Consider the following 17742-nt stretch of genomic DNA (forward strand, 5'->3'; position numbering starts at 1 on the left):
ACCGAATAGTTTCCCTAATGTAAGTAATGATTCAAATATATGAAAATATGTGGCAATCATGATTCCCCATTATGTGGCCTTGAAGCCTTATAAAATTTTCACTTATTAATTAGAAAGGCTTTATTCTGGGCTTCTTGATATGGAAATATTTGAAGCTATAGTATATGAAGTTTTATCCAAATATTTCAAGGAAAAAGACAGACACTATGGTAACTATTATTCTTTAAAAAATTATTTAGTTATTTCTTATGTTTATTTTAATTAAGGGAAAAATTAAAAAAATTAGGATATATAATAGTAACTCTTTTCGATTTCCTATTAACTTGTTTTGAAGTCCTGTAATACTCCCACGATCTTGTTTTGACTGATTAGACTCTGTTCCATTCTGTGTGATAGTATCAAGTCTGAGGGTATAGGCAACTACTTTGAAGGCAATAAGATTCACTAAGATGCCCATTCTGGTTTGACTATTGTCTCCTTTGTAAGTCCTGTAATGTTTACAATGCCTAAGTTTTATTGGTCTTGTTCTCTACTGTTTTGTCCAAATTTATAATATCTAATGAGATAGACAAATCTTTTTAAGGAAACAAGAGACAACGTTGATAACCATTGTTAATAACCATGTACTCTTTTCTACATCATGTGCTATGTCTATCCTTGGTTTTGACTGACAGCTTGTTCTGCCATATTTGACTTTATTCTCCCCCCCCCCCAAAAAGTAATAAGAACTAAGGAGTAATAAAATCCAAAAAGTGTAAATTTTGTTGTAAAAAGAGAGGAAGGGGAAAAAAAAGAGTTCTAACGGATATAACAGCAAGTGTGTATAGGGGTGTTGAATAGCTGACTATATTAATGTTTTTGGATCATTGAACACAGCTGTTTGCAGTCTCTCTGTTTGAATGTCTACTTTGTATTCTTTGATACTGTGATTTGAGCAACTATTTCCAAGATGATAATATGTAATCTATTAACAGGTGATTTCTTACTGTTATGTTTTTTTTTGTAGTTCTGTATTATATGTAACCTTACACTGCTTTGTTTTGTTTTGTGTTTTTCTCTTTTTCCTCTTAAATTAAAAAAAAAGAAATATTTATATTCCACAATGCCATTTAACCTCCATTTCACTGATGAGGAAGTTGAATGGAGGCACTGAGATGTTATATAGTTTACACAGAGTAAATTCATAGAAACTAATGGAGAAACCTTTCAATCTTGCCCCTATAGCTTCTTATGCAGCTCTATTGCATTTCTACCCCCACCTCTTGCTTTTATTACCAGTTAATTTAGCCTTATCTCCTACAAGCTGCAGAGCCCTGATGTTCTTAGGAAGGAATTTGATCCCACCTCATAGATTTCCTCCTATGGTTTAGGGAATATTAGAGATAATCCCTTAATCTCAGGCATGCTATTCTCCAATGCTTATCTTCTCATCAAATCTAATCTCCAAGCCCCATTTCCAGAACCAGAAGGCTAGCTGTTCTGAGGTTCACAGGAGGAAAACACAAAGAAGCAGCAGCAAGATACTTGTAGGCATCCACATCTCTTATGAGAGAGTTCATGTGTGCTTATATGTTAGAGTTCCTAATTAGACAAATCCCTTGGGACTCTGACTCTCTGCTGCTAAAGCCCCATGGATGTCCCAGTGAAATGTTCCTTCAGCTTACTGGATATGCTGTATTCTGGTTGTGCCCTGGGCCCGGGACAGCATCAGCCTGTCAGAGTTCCTGCTCCGTTTTAGGCTACAACTTCCAAAGCTTTGCTCAAGCACAGGGATAAGAAGCAGCTCTTCTACCACGTCAAAGGAATATGTGCAACCCTAAGGTCAGCATCCCAAATGAAAAGAGTTTTATCTGAGAATAATGGAGAACAATTTATATTAAGGATCCAGATCATGGCAAATATACTACCCGAAGCCCACAAACAAAAATGTTGTGCATGAAACATTTGCCATGGATGTTACAGCAATTAGCAAATCCTTTGGACGCTGCATCTCTTTTTTCATGTTTCTAATTTAAACTCTTATTCTTTTCCTAGACTTCATCTATGTTTTCTCAGTACTTTGAATTTAATTCAGCCAATATTAATCAAATATATTCTGTGAGATCAATTTACAGTACATCACTGCTTTGATATACAAAGGTGATAGCACATGATCCCTGTCCCCAAGTGGTTTATAGTTCACTGCATCTTAGGACAATAATAATGAAAAACAAGAGGAGGACCTGCAGGAGAAAATGAACATGTTAGTAGATTTGTGAGTTATTATTTCCCACTGAGATTGTCAAGACACACTGAATCATCCTTGGTGATGTCATTTGTAGCTTCCTCATTCTGTTTGATAGAAACAAATGTAAGAGAGACTCCACGAGAGTGTATCCATATGCATATGAGTATCTGTGCCTGGAACAAAAGGATGCTGAACAGCCATGTGTGCCATAACAGGCAGGAACACACACATTTCCACCATAAGCTGGGAATACTATGTTACTTACCAAGTGGCCACTATATCCATCAGTTTTATATCAAGAGTGTAAATTTTTATATATTCTTTATATATTTATATTAACAGTGTAATGTTTAAGATATTCTTGTGCCCACCCACTACTCCTAGCGGATTGCTACTTTCTTGAAAAAAGAAGCATCATGTATGTTAATGACTGGCTTTTTACGGTTCTACAGACCAAATTAATTCTTTGTGATTGACACACGGGGAGAAGGACTGAAAGAAATGAACAAAAATATTTAATATAATTAAAAGGTTTCTCACTTACACTCTCCTGACTTAAAAGGCCACCAGGACCCTGCTTCATTTCTGCAAAATTTCTAGACATATATCCACTAGATACTCCTACTGGGGTGTCAGCCCAAAATTCTGTAAAGTGAGCCCCTTTCATGCTCTCATTCATGATAATTCTAATCCATGGTGATTAGGCTAGATGATGAGTAGTATAATCATAACTAATTTATATTCTCCATCTTATACAGGCATTTGAGTCACTAAGTCTTCAATTTCCTTCTTACAAAGTCTCATCTAATCCCTTCCTATTCTTAGTCCCACGACCAGCAATGGAACTACTTCTTCCTTTCTTCTCTCAAACAGCTTAAAGAAGAGGATATAACTAGCTGTTTCCTGTGAGGAAAAGGCACAGGGCAACCTGGAGCCTCAAAATCTCTAACACAGTGACCAGTTCCCTGGGAATCTCAGGCTTCCAAATGGGGACCATCCAAAGGAAATAGTGTGCTTCCTGAAGTTTCATCTCATTCATAGGCCACTGAAGGAGGTCACATAGGGGTTCCCCATTAGGCCTCCCTGAGTAGGATGAACAAAGCAAAATACAACGATTGGCTCTCACCTGTCCTGCTTCTGTAAAAGGATCCACCTTGTCCTCTAAGGGCTATGGTATGCCTAAAAGGTCAGCCTTGGGCTCTTCTAAGAAAGGTTGCTTTGTCACAAGCATGCCATGTCCACCTCTGCCTCCACAGGAGAAACTTCAGGGCTAAAATAAGAGGAGCTTCTTTGTTTCAGGATTCACAAGTCTTAGAGAAAAGATGAAAATGAAGAAACAAAGAAAAAGGAAAGAAGACAGAGAATAAATAGAAGTTCACACAGAGAAGGAATCACCCCTGGACATCCACAGTGATGAAACCAAGGACAGAATGACTCAGCCTGGCTACTACTCAGTCTCCAGGAGCTAAGTTTCTACAACTTGCTGAGAGCCTGACCCAAGCCATGGAGTTCACCTTTGCTAGCCTTGTAGACTTAAGCCAGTATGATACACAGACGTAAAGTGTGATTGAAAAACATGTTATGCTTTTAAATAATTTTCAATTATTATAGCAACCCCCCCACATTGCCATTTATCTCCTTCAGAATATTTCCTTTCACTTTCAAGCCCTCTCACTTTCTGAAGCAGTTGTGAAAATAAGTTTTCAAAAGTGTATTTTCAGATAAGTGTATTTATGTCATAGCTGCCTCAATATCATGAACTCATTCAAAATGCTTAGCTTTTAGGGTCATTCCGACATTGAGGAGGAGCCAGAAGTCAGATGATGCTGTATCCAGTCAACAATATGGTTGAGGACATATCTTAATATTTCATACAAATTTTCCACCCAATTCCCATTTAATTCAATTTTAATCTTCATCTCAAGTCAAGGCATTGTCATATCATATGCCTTTCCCATAATTTTACCCAGCAATATAAATTCACAAAGAATTAATTTAATGTCCCATACCATTGTGGGTATCAAAATCTTAGAAGAACACAAAAGAAAGCATTTTTAATTTGGAAGCCAAGGTAGCATTTCCTGGCTCTGCCATCCCATCTTCCCTATAAATGATTTCCATTACATTTCATGGAATTCAAAAACTTTAGTGATGGGAAAACTTGAACTGGGCAGGCGGTGTAACTTGTCAAGTTTGACACGTGTATGTAGGTATAGTCCTTGGCTTATTGATTAGATTGTCATTTATGCCTCTTGGGTGAAATGGCCTTCTCTGAAGTAAGCCTATTACATATTGTCTATTCCTAATTAAAATTAAAATATAATTTAAACCCTGGGTATAACAAGGTGATGTACTCTTCAAAAAGTTCAGTCAGCTAAACTTTCTGTGCTCAACCATGCCGCTGCCAGAGATGTTCATGTTCATTTTTTGTAACTATCTCTTCTTATGATACTATCTTGGAGGGAAATTACAGATGATCACGCTGGTACTTGGTAATATATGGGCAGTGTATGCCACTTCCAGCCTAGCTCTGTGGCTAAATTGGACAGCATCAGAAACACCATTAAGTATGATTGCCCCGGCCTTTCACCAACTTCCAACAAGGAATTCTCACACACTCATCCATAATCCCAGAGAATTCATGAAAGTAATTAGGATACTGCAAAGTAGGATGATAGACAAAAGGAAAAAACTGATATTCTCTTACAATTTATTTGTGTTAAAGAATAAGTATATGTCTTAAAGACTTCCATAGACTCTGATCAAAATAATGTTTAGTTTAAAATTAAAATATAATTTAAACCCTGGGTTAATAGAAATATAATACCATCATTATTGTTGCCTTTGGAAATATGCAATAATGAAGATTATTTTTAAATTTGTGATGGTGATTTTTCTTTGGACTCTACAACACATCATATTATGTTATCAGAAGTAGATTCCATGCCTTACCACCCAAACCAGCAACAGCAGATTGTCAGCTCCTCACTCCCCCACCCCTTCCCCACCTGGGACAGTCTTAGATCAATGTCCACCCCTCCTTCCCCTCACTGGGACCTGGGATGGTTGAAGATCATTGGTTGCCTCTCCTGCTGGACCTGGATGGATGGGGGAAGGCTGAGGATTATCAGCTGACACTTCATCTCACCTCATGAAGCTAGGGCAGCTGTTGACCATCAGATGCCCTTCCTCTTTCCCCCACCCCTGGCAACTAGGGCAGCCACTGATCATCTACTGACCATCCTGCTTGCCTCTGTGGACCTGGGATGACCGTGGATCATCAGCTGATCCTTTTTACCCACCAGACCTGGAACAGCACAGATTGTACATCATCCTTCTCCCTCCACACTCAAAGGATTGTAGTAGCCCACTCACAGTCAGCTACCCCTTCCATCACTTGCAGAACCTTTCTGAACTAACAGGACACTCAGCAATCACTTATCCACACAGAGGACTTCAGAGTATTTGTAACACTGTGGTGAGTTTCTCATCAAATAGAGGACCTCAGTGGGTAAACAGGAATAGTAGCAAACTCTCTCACCACAGCTGTAGGACCCTGGTGAGCCTGGGAAGTGTGTGGGTGAGTCTTTCTTACACACAAAGAACACCAGATGGGCTGCAAAGAGTGCTGATGTAGCCTCCCCTAACCCAGGGGTAATCAAAAGAGGTTAGGAGACCCCCACTGAGGGTCTCCACTGAGGGACCCCCACAATAGGGTCCCAGCTGAGGTGCACACTTCAGCCAGACAGATCTTGCTGCCTGAAACAGTCTGAAGCTGTAGTAACATTAGGAACTAATTCTTTGCTTCCATCAATACTCCGAGGTTAGTTAGCCTAGGAAGAATATGAGACTGATCCAGCAGGCCCTGTAGGAGGAATTCAGGGGACTGGTTCCTCCCATTCATAGTGGGACCCAGCAATTGAACAAACATAAAGCACACAGTAGGACCTTAAGAGTCTAGTTGGATCGAAAAGACCAAAATATTAAGCCAAGAGGTGAAAATGACAAAATGAAATGAGAGTAACAAGTTATTCTTGTGTGGAAGAAGCCAAACTAAATAGGGGTGGACACTTGAGTTTTCTTTACGGAGCTTTGCTTGCAGCTTGAGCAGCTCACTGTGCCCTTATTTCACTGGCGATTCTACTCTCTGGAGCTCCTTGTTCTCCTTTCATGGTGAGTGGATCCCCTTCCCTAGGTGGCATTCAGTACACAGAATATTTTCAGCATAATTTTGTCTTTGCAGTTGTATTAGCAATTCTATTCTGCTACTATAACAAAAACTTAAAATTTCAGTAATTTGAATAGAGGGTGGATTATCTGAAATCCAGTATTATGAGGTCAATGTCTGCAGTCTGTGGCTGGTGAGGAGGCTCTCTCTTTAGCAGCAGGTGGCCCCTCCTCTCCTTGTATGTTTGTGCTTAGTTGTGGTGTTTCCCTGGAGCCACTTGCTCACCCTGGTCTTTCTGATGGAGCTCTGATCTGCAAGGCTGTATTCAAGCAGGCAGAAGGAGAAAGGGTGGGAATCAGACTTCTGCCAGCAAAGGTTTCATGACTCAGCTTCTTTAACATCTCCAGAAACTTACTGAGTCTCACTGTCTGCACCTATGTACAATGAGGGTGAAGCAGTATGGGTTGTGATGTCTGAACTTTTGCTATTTCCAGAAAAAAAATTAAAGATGTAAGTGAAGAACAAAGAGGAGCATCTGTGTTGGGCACATACCCAATATTCTGGTTCAGAGTGACATGGTAGGTTGCATTGATGAGTATATAGAAACAGTGATACAGGCTGTCTTGGGTACACCTCATTTATAAATGCAAGAGTGTCATGGGTGGCTCTCAGCGTAAATATTTAGAAGAGACATGCTTCTGCATGTGCTTAGTGTTTCTGCATGGGCTCTGACTTGTGTGCTAAGGCAGGTGCAGGTTGTAGAGTGATGAGACTGGGAAGTCAAGAGTGCTGTGGGAGCTGCCTCATTACTAAGGATTCATGGGGCTAGTTCTGTCTGCTGTTCTCAAATCTCCCTATCACTCAGGGAGTGGACTAGGAACTCAATCAATCTCTCAGCTAAAGCTGATGCTGAGATTGTTGTTCTACAGAAATAGCTGAACAACTCCATACAAACTGACCTTTGTAGCTTTTTGCCTAGTGAAAGACATTGCAGATCTTCCTATTTTTAGCCCATAGTGTTCTTTCCTGAAAATAGTAAGACTGTGAAAACAGTTAGACTTCACATTTAATCAAGGGATCTTTCCAAATAGTTTACTGCTCTACAAAAAAGGTACATAACATTTTAAGAATGGTGGAAATCTTGAAAAATCAATTTATTTACAATATTTGTTGTTTCATTCTAAGTGATAGAATTGTCTTCAAATTTTCGTTGATACTAACAGCAAAGATTTTAGTTTCATGCTCTTAAACCCTAAAGGACTTATTACAAGACACTTATTAGCATATTTAGTGAGGACATTGTAAATTTTTTTCCCTTTTGATTTTTAAAAGAGGTTTAATTTTTTCACAGAGATTAAAATTAAAATTTAGTTATATAGGAGAAATTGTTTGGTAGAAAGAACTTTCTTTTTCTGACTATATGTTTTCTTGTTTATTCTTGTGTATATTCTAGATCTATAATCATAGAAATGTCACATAATTCTCAAATAATTCATTTGCTTCTTTTAGGTCATTTTATGTTTATTTCACATTCACCTCATGGGATACTTCTTTGAAAAATACTTACTGCATCATGTGTCAGAAATGTTTTTGCACTAAATTCCATGTTTTTTAGCTAAGACTTTTTTTTTTTTTTGTCTTTTTCATTTTTACCAGTACCAGGGATCGAACTCACGACTACCTGCTTGCAAGGCAGGCACTTATGCCGCTGAGCTAAATTCCCAGCCCCTTTTTAGCTAAGACTTAAGGTTGGTTTTTATGTTTCCTTTCAGCGTGGATAAACTCACCATGTCTGTTAGACTGTGAACACGTTGAAGACAAAACTTTGTCTGTTTTCTGATGATCCCTATAATACTGGTAAAAGAGCATATATTCAGTATGTAAATACAAAATGAATGGGTTGATGAACAAGTCAGTGGAAAACAGTGGTTTTCATTGAACCTATATGTTCTTAGGATTCGCCAGATCTTGGAAACAACCCAAGTGTCCATCAACTGAGGAATGGATAAAAAAGTTGTGGTATTTCTATACAATGGAGTATTATTCAGCTATAAAGAAGGATCACATTGAGATATTTATCAATAAATGGGCGCAGCTTGAGACCATACTCATAAGTGAAATAAATCAATCTCACATGTATGAATACCGAATAGTTTCCCTAATGTAAGTAATGATTCAAATATATAAAAATATGTGGTAATCATGATTCCCCATTATGTGGCCTTGAAGCCTTATAAAGTTTTCACTTATTAATTGGAAAGGCTTTATTCTGGTCTTCTTGATATAGAAATACTTGAAGCTATAGTATATGAAGTTTTATTCAAATATTTCAAGGAAAAAGACAGACACTATGGTAACTACTATTAAGTTGGATTATTTGGTGGTGAACCACTAGGTTGCTGAAACAGTCATGCTTTGACTGTATTGTTATATTGTTATGTCCTGTTTTATCTCAATCTCTGCCTTATTTAGTTATTTTTTTAATTAAGGGGAAAAATTAAAAAAAATTAGCAGGGTATATAGTAGTAACTTTTTTGATTTCCTATTAACTTGTTTTGAAGTCCTGTAATACTGCCACTATCTTGTTTTGACTGATTAGACTCTGTTCCATTCTGTATGATAGTATCAAGTTTGAGGGTACAGGCAACAACTTTGAAGGCAATAAGATTCACTAAGATGCCCATTCTGGTTTGACTATTGTCTCCTTTGGAAGTCCTGTAATGTTTACAATGCTTAAGTTTTATTGGTCTTGTTCTCTACTGTTTTGTTCAACTTTATAATATATAATGAGATAGACAATTCTTTTTAAGGAAACAAGAGACATCGTTGATAACCATTGTTGATAACCTTGTACTCTGTTTTACATCATGTGCTATGTCTATCCTTGGTTTGACTGATACCTTTGTTTTGCCATATTTGACTTTATTCCCCCCCCAAAAAAGTAATAAGAACTAAGGAGTAATAAAACCCAAAATGTGTAAATTTTGTTGTAAAAAAGAGAGGGAAAAAAAGAGTTCTAAATGATACAACAGCAAGAGTGTTTAGGGGTGTTAAATAGCTGACCATATTAATGTCTTTGGTTGGATCATTGAACACAACTGTTTTCAGTCTCACTGTTTGAGTGTCCTCTTTGTATGCTTTGATACTGTGATTTGAGCAACTATCTCTAAGATGATAATATGTAATCTATTAACCGGTGATTTCTTACTGATTTGTTTTGTTTTGTTTTGTTTTGTTTTTTTGTAGTTGTGTATTACTTGTACCCTTACACTGCTTTGTTTTGTTTTGTTTTTTCTCTTTTTCCTTTTAAATAAAATTTAAAAAAACAAATAAAAACAAAAGAAAGTTGAGAAGAGAATAGAGTATGTTGGGTTTTAAGGTGACCTACAGTTATAGATTAGTGTAATAGCATGACTGACAATTTAACATAATTATTCCATTTTCAGACCACTACAGAACTCTATGCTATTGTCCTTCCTTTTTTCTTTATTTTAAATTTTATTTAAAGAAAGACTAAATGAAACAGAAAGTGGGTAGAAATACATACTTTCAAAGGAAGAATAAACAGTAAGAAATCATTAGTTGATACTTACATATTGTCCTCTTACAAATACAAATAATTATACAAAGATACAAAAGTGGAGTTTCAAACAGCGAGACTGCAACCAATTCTGTTCAACAAAAAAATCACTCTGAGCAAAGAATAATAGTATTGCTGGGCTTTACATTATGATACTCCTGGATCAGCACTGGCTACTGTAGTGTCCCTTTTTCTTCAAAGTATTTGTTCATTTCATTGTGTGTCGTAAGATCAGTTCTCATAACTGTTTATTGGTTCTATGCATGCATGAGTCTTAACATGTATTTCTATCTTTTCTATATTAGAGGGAGGAACAAAACAAAGCAAGACAAAACAAAACATATTCCTATGAACACATGAAATGAAAAAAACATATAAGACCACTGTACAAGGGTGAATTCCTAGAAAAACATGAAATGAAAAAGACATATAAGACCACAATATAGGCGATCTACAGTAGTTACTATGCTTTCTCTTGTCATTTTCAATACAATTGTCTACATCATCAGACATAATACAATTGAACATAACATTACATAGCTATTTTAATAAAAACACAACTTTGGAGACATTGTAGGACTTCAAAAGCAGTTAATAATCAAACTGGAATGGGTAACCTTTACATCTTGTCATCTTCAGAGAAGTTGTGTCTACTCTTAGACTTGATACGATCAAGCATACCAAATTCGAATAAAAATAGTCAAGACAAAACAGTGGTCTAACAAATCAGCTTCAAATAAGATCAGTCATAGTAAGACAATGTAAGTAATGCAGGGTTTCAGTTTAAGTTAATAGAGAATTAAGGATATTTATCATAGTATACCCTGCTATTTTTGGATAGCTACCTGTGCCCTCAAATGTAATATGAGTAGACAGACAGGAACAAAATAAAATCAAGCTAAATAGAGTGATAAGACTACTGTGACTTTTAAATCTTGATGCACTATCAACAATGTCCTCTGCCTTCCTTTCTTAGGCAGTTTCTCACCTTTCTCCTTCTCAGGGTGCTTTGTATATTTTGGGTCCCACTAGCTCCTTTAGTTTTTAGATTAGGGGGCCAATCGATAATCCATCTGAGTGTTGCTGAACCATTTTACCCCTGAGCTTGATCTTGAGCTATACTCCTTTACATACTAAAGCCACAAGGTTTTCCTTCCTTCCAGCTGTGTAGTTGTAGACTGCCCCAAAGTGTCATAACTTTCCAATCTATCTGCAGCTGCAGGTCAAATTATCCCTATTTCTCTCTGGTTACCTGTCACATGTAGCATCATTTCTCATCTTTGACTTTCAATTTATTAACCCTCTTTCAGCTTGAGTATATTTCCTATTCAGAGCATCTTGATGGATCCTGCTTCTAATCTACTCTGCCTGTGTTTCTTTTTGTTAGTGTATCAAGGCTATCTATATTAAAGATTATAGCCTACCTTCTCTGCATCATTTCTGCTATTCTATTTTTCTGCTATTATTTTTCCACTTTTCTCCTTCATTCCACTGTCTGCCCCATTCATTGAGGCCTCTCTGCCAGTGTTGCTGGAATTCTGGTATTTTTTTCTCTCTCTTTAATGTCGTTCAATATTTTTTTTTATAGAGTTGGATTGGTGGTCATGAACTCCCGCAATTCCTCCTTGTCTTGCAAATATCTTATTTCTACATTAGTTTTGAGAGAGAGTTTTTCTGGGTACATCAGTCTGGGTTGGAAGTTATTTTCTTTCAGGTCTTGGACCTGAAAGAGCCCCCAGGCTCTTTTCAATTTGAGAGTTTGTGTATAAGCCTGTCATTATTTTGATGATTTTTCCTTTGCAGGTAATCTGCTTCTTTTCTCTGGCCACTTTCAAAATTCTGTTCTTGTGGTGAATTTCTGGGATTTTGATTATTATATGTCTGGGTGTAGATCTGTTTTGGTGGTAGGTGGCTGGAGTTCTGTATGCCTCATTTATCTAGATATCATTTCTTTTTCTATGCTTGGGAAATTTTCCTTAATTATTTCTGTGAATAGTCTTTGTAGCTCAATTGTGGTTACTACTGCTTCTTCGCTCACATTTTTTATTCTTAAGTTATAGATCCTCTTGTCATTTTCTAGCCTGTCAATTGTTTCTTCCTGGTTCTTTGTTATTTTTGAGATCTTTTCTTTTACAATCACACATTATGAACCTCTCTTCAAGTTTTGAAAGGCTAACATTAGTTTCTATCAAGGCATTTTGCCAGCGTTCAATGGAGTTTTTAGTTTCCTGGTAATCTCTTTGAATCTGTTTCATGTGTTCTAGATTTTGTTTATATTCTTCACCAAAAGTTTCTCTTCCTTTTCTGGGTTCCTCTGTTCTTCCATCTGTGTTTTCTTGGGAGGGGCTTAGCATTTCTTTAATTAATCTTTTTATGTCTTGCCTCCCTTGGATTAGAATTTCAGTTTTAAATTCATCTATGAGTCACAAAGGTATTTCTTTATGTCCACTGATGTTGTGGCTAATATTGCATGATTGCTGCACTGGTTCTCTTTTGTATTTACCTTTCTTGGGCTTATTTTCCCAGGATCAGTGGCTGGAGGTATTTTTTTTTTAATTTCTATCTCTTGTCATGTTTCTGGTTTCTTTCAGACAGGTGTGTGGTGAAGGTCCCTGGCCTTCTCCGTACTGCTTATGCTTTTTCTGAAGCGTGCCAACTGGGGTTTTGCTGCCCTTTCCAATTTGCTGTTATCTGAGGTTCATGTAGGGATGTTGCAGGCAAGCCTCTAGCTTCTGAGCCAGTCACCCTGCAAGTGCCTTCAGAAACTTAGCCTGTGCTTTTCAGACATCACAGGGTTGGGACAATTTTGTCCCTGGCTATTGGGTTCCAACCAGGGGTATGGCTCACCCCAAGCAGATCCCACCAGTCCTCTCTGGGCCAGGGGTAGCTGACTGATGCCACTGTTGCACTGGGCTCTTCCCCACTCCAAGATGTTCTTCAGCCAGCAACACCCACCATGGGATCCAATCTCCACCACTCACCAGGAATCAATGTAGTTCTCCACCTTGGATCCACTCCACACTGCACTACGTCCTCCTGCCAAGGGGCCAGGACTCACCAATTCCTGTTATCAGAGGGCGTGACTTCAGCATGACCTTGAGTCACCCAACTCCAGGGTGTTCCCAGCACAGAACGAGATTGGTCTCAGTGAGTGCGCTAGGCTCCAGCACTCCACTTGCATTTTCGTTCCTCTTCTTATTTTTCTTTTCACTTCAGTTTCCTCCTGGGTTCATGAGAGTTCCTCTCCACTTGTGTGGCCCTCTCCATGTTGTGAAATTCCAGCGTCCAAGCTGTTTTTCCAGAGAGGCTCTCCACCCAGAGACCCAGCAAGCCACCATCTTCTCTAATTCAATACTATTGTCCTTTCAAAATTCAGAAGTAGTAAAGTCTTTCCACTGCTCATAGGAAAACAAAGTTGTATATTTTATAATCATCTATTCACAATGTTATGTCCTGATCATGTGGTCAGCCAATTGAAATCCTGTGTATACCTTGCACTGGCAGCTTATTGTTACCAAACCTCTTCAGGCCCTCTGCAGTGTGTTCCAAATCCCTGCCTGAAACCATGCCTCCTCCTGGTTATTCTGGTTATTTCTCACCACTGGTGGTGAAGCTGCAAAAATGCACATAAACATTTTACATAGGCTCACCAGGAGTTTTTCTTGTAATATTTATTTTTTGCTTTATTTAGTATAGCATCTTTTTATTGGTCAATGAATTTGTCAAAAACATTGCTTGAAAACTATTTAAGTGAAACTAAAATCAAGAACAGTGTCTTAGTTACTTTATACTCATCACTGAGACAAAATACCTGATGCCAAAGTTGGGAAAGGAAAGGTTTATTTCTTACATTTTTTGGAGGTTTCAGCCCACACTCAGTTGGCTCCCAAGCAGGGCAGCATGGCTGGGCTGCCTTTCATGGAGGCTGCAAACAGCAAACAGGAACTAGAAAAGAGAAAGACACACCTTCTTCCTGCCATTACATCACATCCTGGCTCCACCCCTATGGGAGTGGAGCACTGACACCATCAATCCAAGCACTAGACAATGAACAAATAACAAATGCACAATTCAAACTCATGAGGGCTGGGGGACACAGACATAAACCATGACAAACAGTATGTTAACTTTTTATATATATTGTTTGCAGAAGCATAGACTTTTTCCCCCAAATTTTAGGAATGAACACTGACAGATATAGGATACCAGCATTCTAAAAGAACATACCTTAAGTATTGCAGTGTAGCAAGTAGAAGGTGATATGAATTCTACTGGAAGTTGTCACAGGTGCAAGTTGCCACAGGTAAATCTCAGAATGTGGAAAGCTAGGTCACAGAGGACTCTGGGTCTGGACAAAGGAGCCCATGGCAGAATAGTGCTCTGTGTTCTCCCTAAACTCTCAAGTAAGAGGCAGATGTGAGCCTAAGAGAAGCTCAGGACATCCATTTATCTACCCCCCCCCCCAGTTCTGTGACACCTTGGACTCAGAAGAAGCAGAGATGGAATTGTTATGAAAGATAGCCATAGTTTTCTGGGTCTGAGAATCTTTGTTAGGAAGAAAGCCAAGTGAGTAAGAGGATGATGAAAGGCTCTTGTGAGTTAGGACATTTGAAATATAGTCAAATGAGGAAGACACAGCCATAGCCAGAATCATTTTAAAGTTAGAATTATGGCCTCATGGGCCAGAATCAACAGGAACACTTTCAACTCTACATCAAGTAGAAAATTCTGAAGGATCAGCTCAGGAATAATCAATATAAGAAACCAAATCCTAGTTTAGATTATGTTTTTGATCTGGTTGTTGCTTATACCAACATTGATCCTCTGGGATCAGCAGTAGTACCCAGATACACAACAACTACCAGAAACCCCAGGCCCTGAAGCTCCTGTGGATGGACCTTGTTTTGCTGTGGGAATCGTGGGTGGGTAGGGGGAGTTTCTCCTAGAGGGAGAGGGTGGCCTTCCTAACACTGGGAAAGGCCTGGTATTAGACGTGTTCTGCAGGTTTTTGGAAGGGGCTCAACTGTTGCTGCATCCATTTACTGGATATCTCAATAAGAAGTAATTCAAGATAGAAGTGAAATAAGCAGTAGGATACTTGTTTTAATCCAGAATATGCATGCCTTTGCTTTTTTGTGCAATTCTGCCTCCAACTCCATAATGCTCATAAGAGAGATTGTGCATGTCATATTTCATGCTGTCTTTTAGCTGTGCCAAAGAACAGGTTACTGGTGAGGTTTTCACTATGGTCTGTTACCATTTTGTTTTGCATATGTCTCTCTATATGTGTAATTCATAGGTATGTAATTATACAGCTGTGTAACTCTAAACTCGTGCTCTTATCCTGTGACACACACAATTTTATGAATGTTTTATATGTAACTCACTTGAGGGAAAAAACAATATACATAATATTGCTATTGGGTAGTTACAATTGTTGTCCATTCTTCAATTATGAAAAACCAGATGCACAGACAGTTTAGGCACAAGCATGTCTCTGGGTCCAGTGAGATCTGTTGTCAAAATTCATAGGTAGGTTATTTGGCCATGGGTCTGTGCTCCTGACTAGCTCTCCAGTGCTGATCATCGGCAACCTGTACTATTTACTGAATGTGATATTTAAGCAGTCTAGGTTGAATTCTTTTTTTGAAAATTTGTATTAGTATATATTTGTGATACATAATAAGCATACACATTCAGGAAAAAAATATATAAAATACAACTTGATAATCTTTATTCTTATTTTACTCCTTTCCCAGACCCCTTATCCATCTTTAGAGCACAATTCTGTGTTTCCTAGCATCATTCTTTTACTATGTTTTCTAAATAACTTAAATTTGTGTCTCATATGAAAAAAATAAGTGATGTTTGTGTGTGTATATTTTACTTAGTATTATGATCTGAAGATCTGCTTTTTTTTTTGACAAACGATTAAAGTTTATCCATCTTTTTGGCTGAGTAGTAGCCTATTGTTTATATATTCCAAATTTTTTATCCACTTATCTGTTGATTGTAATATATGTGATTTTTGTGATTTATCTATTGTGAGCTGTCCTGCTATAAACATGGGTATATAGCATAATGACTTTACTCTTTTGGAAAGATAGTGAGTAGAGGTATAGCAAGGTCAAATAGATTTCTACCTATAGTTTTTTGAGGAATCTCCTTACTGATTTCCATAGTAGTTGTACCTGTTTGCAGTTTCACCAACAGTGTAAAAGAATTTCTTTTTTCCCCCATAACTTCACCAGCACTTATTATTTTTCAAGTCTTTTGTAGTAGTTATTTTTGTGGAGTAAGATGAAATCTAATGTTGCTTTGATTTGCACTTCTCTATTGGCCAAAGATATTAGAAAATTTTTAATTTCTTTCCTCTTTTTCTTCTGTAACACATTGAATAATTATGAATGTATTGTTTGTGCGGTTTCTTTTGTCACTGATTTCTAGTTTCACCCCACTACAATCCAATAGTATGCAGGAAATTCTTTCAGTTCTTTTGCATTTATTTAATCATGCTTTATGTCTAAATCTGTGGTCCATTTGGGAGAGAGTTCCATTTGTTGCTACAAAAATATGTATTTTGTTGTTGGATGAAATACTCTGTAGATATCTGCTCAGACCATTTGTTTTATAGCTTCAACTCTGATATACTTGTTGATTTTTTTGTCTGGTTAATCTATATGTGAGAGTAAGGTACTGAAGTTCCTTGCTATGATGGTTTATCTGACATTTTATGTCCAGTAGTATTTGTTTTATGAAACTGCGTGCGCCAGAATTTGGTGAATATATATTTACAGATGTTATTTTTTTTCTGTTCAACCATTCCTTTACCAATATAAATGAATTTTACTTTTTTCTTCTGATAAGTTTCAGCTTTATATTCAGTTTCTCTTAAAGCAGAATAGCTATTCTTGCTGTGATTTGGTTCCACTTGCATGGAACATTATTTTCTATTCTTTCAGTCACTGTTTTGTTTCAGGATGAAACATGTTATAGGTAACGTATAGTTGGATTTTTTTTTTTATTCAATCTACCAACTTTCATCCTTTGGGGAGTTAAGACCATCTAAATTTGGAGTTGTTACTGAAAGTTATTTATTGATTTGTCTTTATACTCATTTTCTACTGACAATTTTTTTATGTTTTGTTTAATTATTCACCCAGTTAGACATATTGTTTTCTATGTGGTCTTTGGTGATGTTGCTTTTCTGTGTCTTTGTAGGACTCCTTGTTTTTAGATTATCCCTGAGTACATGATCTACTACAACTAACCTCCTATATTATTCTGACACTCTTCTCACATTGCTCATTTATGTCCACGTTTCCAATGTAATTTTTAATATCTTAAAATTTTCCTAGATTTCTTCTCATGATCACTGATTACTAAAATGATCACTATGTCTTGTCTCATCTTGTTTAATCTGATCAACTTTTTAAAGCTTTTTGAATATTTTATTAATTAAATCATTTATCCATTAATTTACATTCTTTTCAACATTGCTGAGCTCTTATGTATGTGTTTATTTGCTTCTTCTTTGATTTACTGAAACATTTTAAGCAATTCATTTTTTGTTTCCTCCACTTTAATGCCTGGGACATCAGCTTCTGAGAAGTCAAGAAACTTTGGAAGCAACTTGTTGCCTTGTTTTCTCATGTTTCTAATGCTTTTGTTGTGTGAGTTCAAGGTTAGCTAGGTTAGAAAAAGTGTGACAATACTGTGAAGTTCTCTTTATTTTGTGCATATTTCTCTGTGATATGATCTTAGCAC

This window comes from Cavia porcellus, unplaced genomic scaffold (genome assembly GCF_034190915.1).
Source record: "Cavia porcellus strain 051 isolate PalLab524CR breed Dunkin Hartley unplaced genomic scaffold, mCavPor4.1 scaffold_1, whole genome shotgun sequence".
Lineage (NCBI taxonomy): Eukaryota > Metazoa > Chordata > Mammalia > Rodentia > Caviidae > Cavia > Cavia porcellus.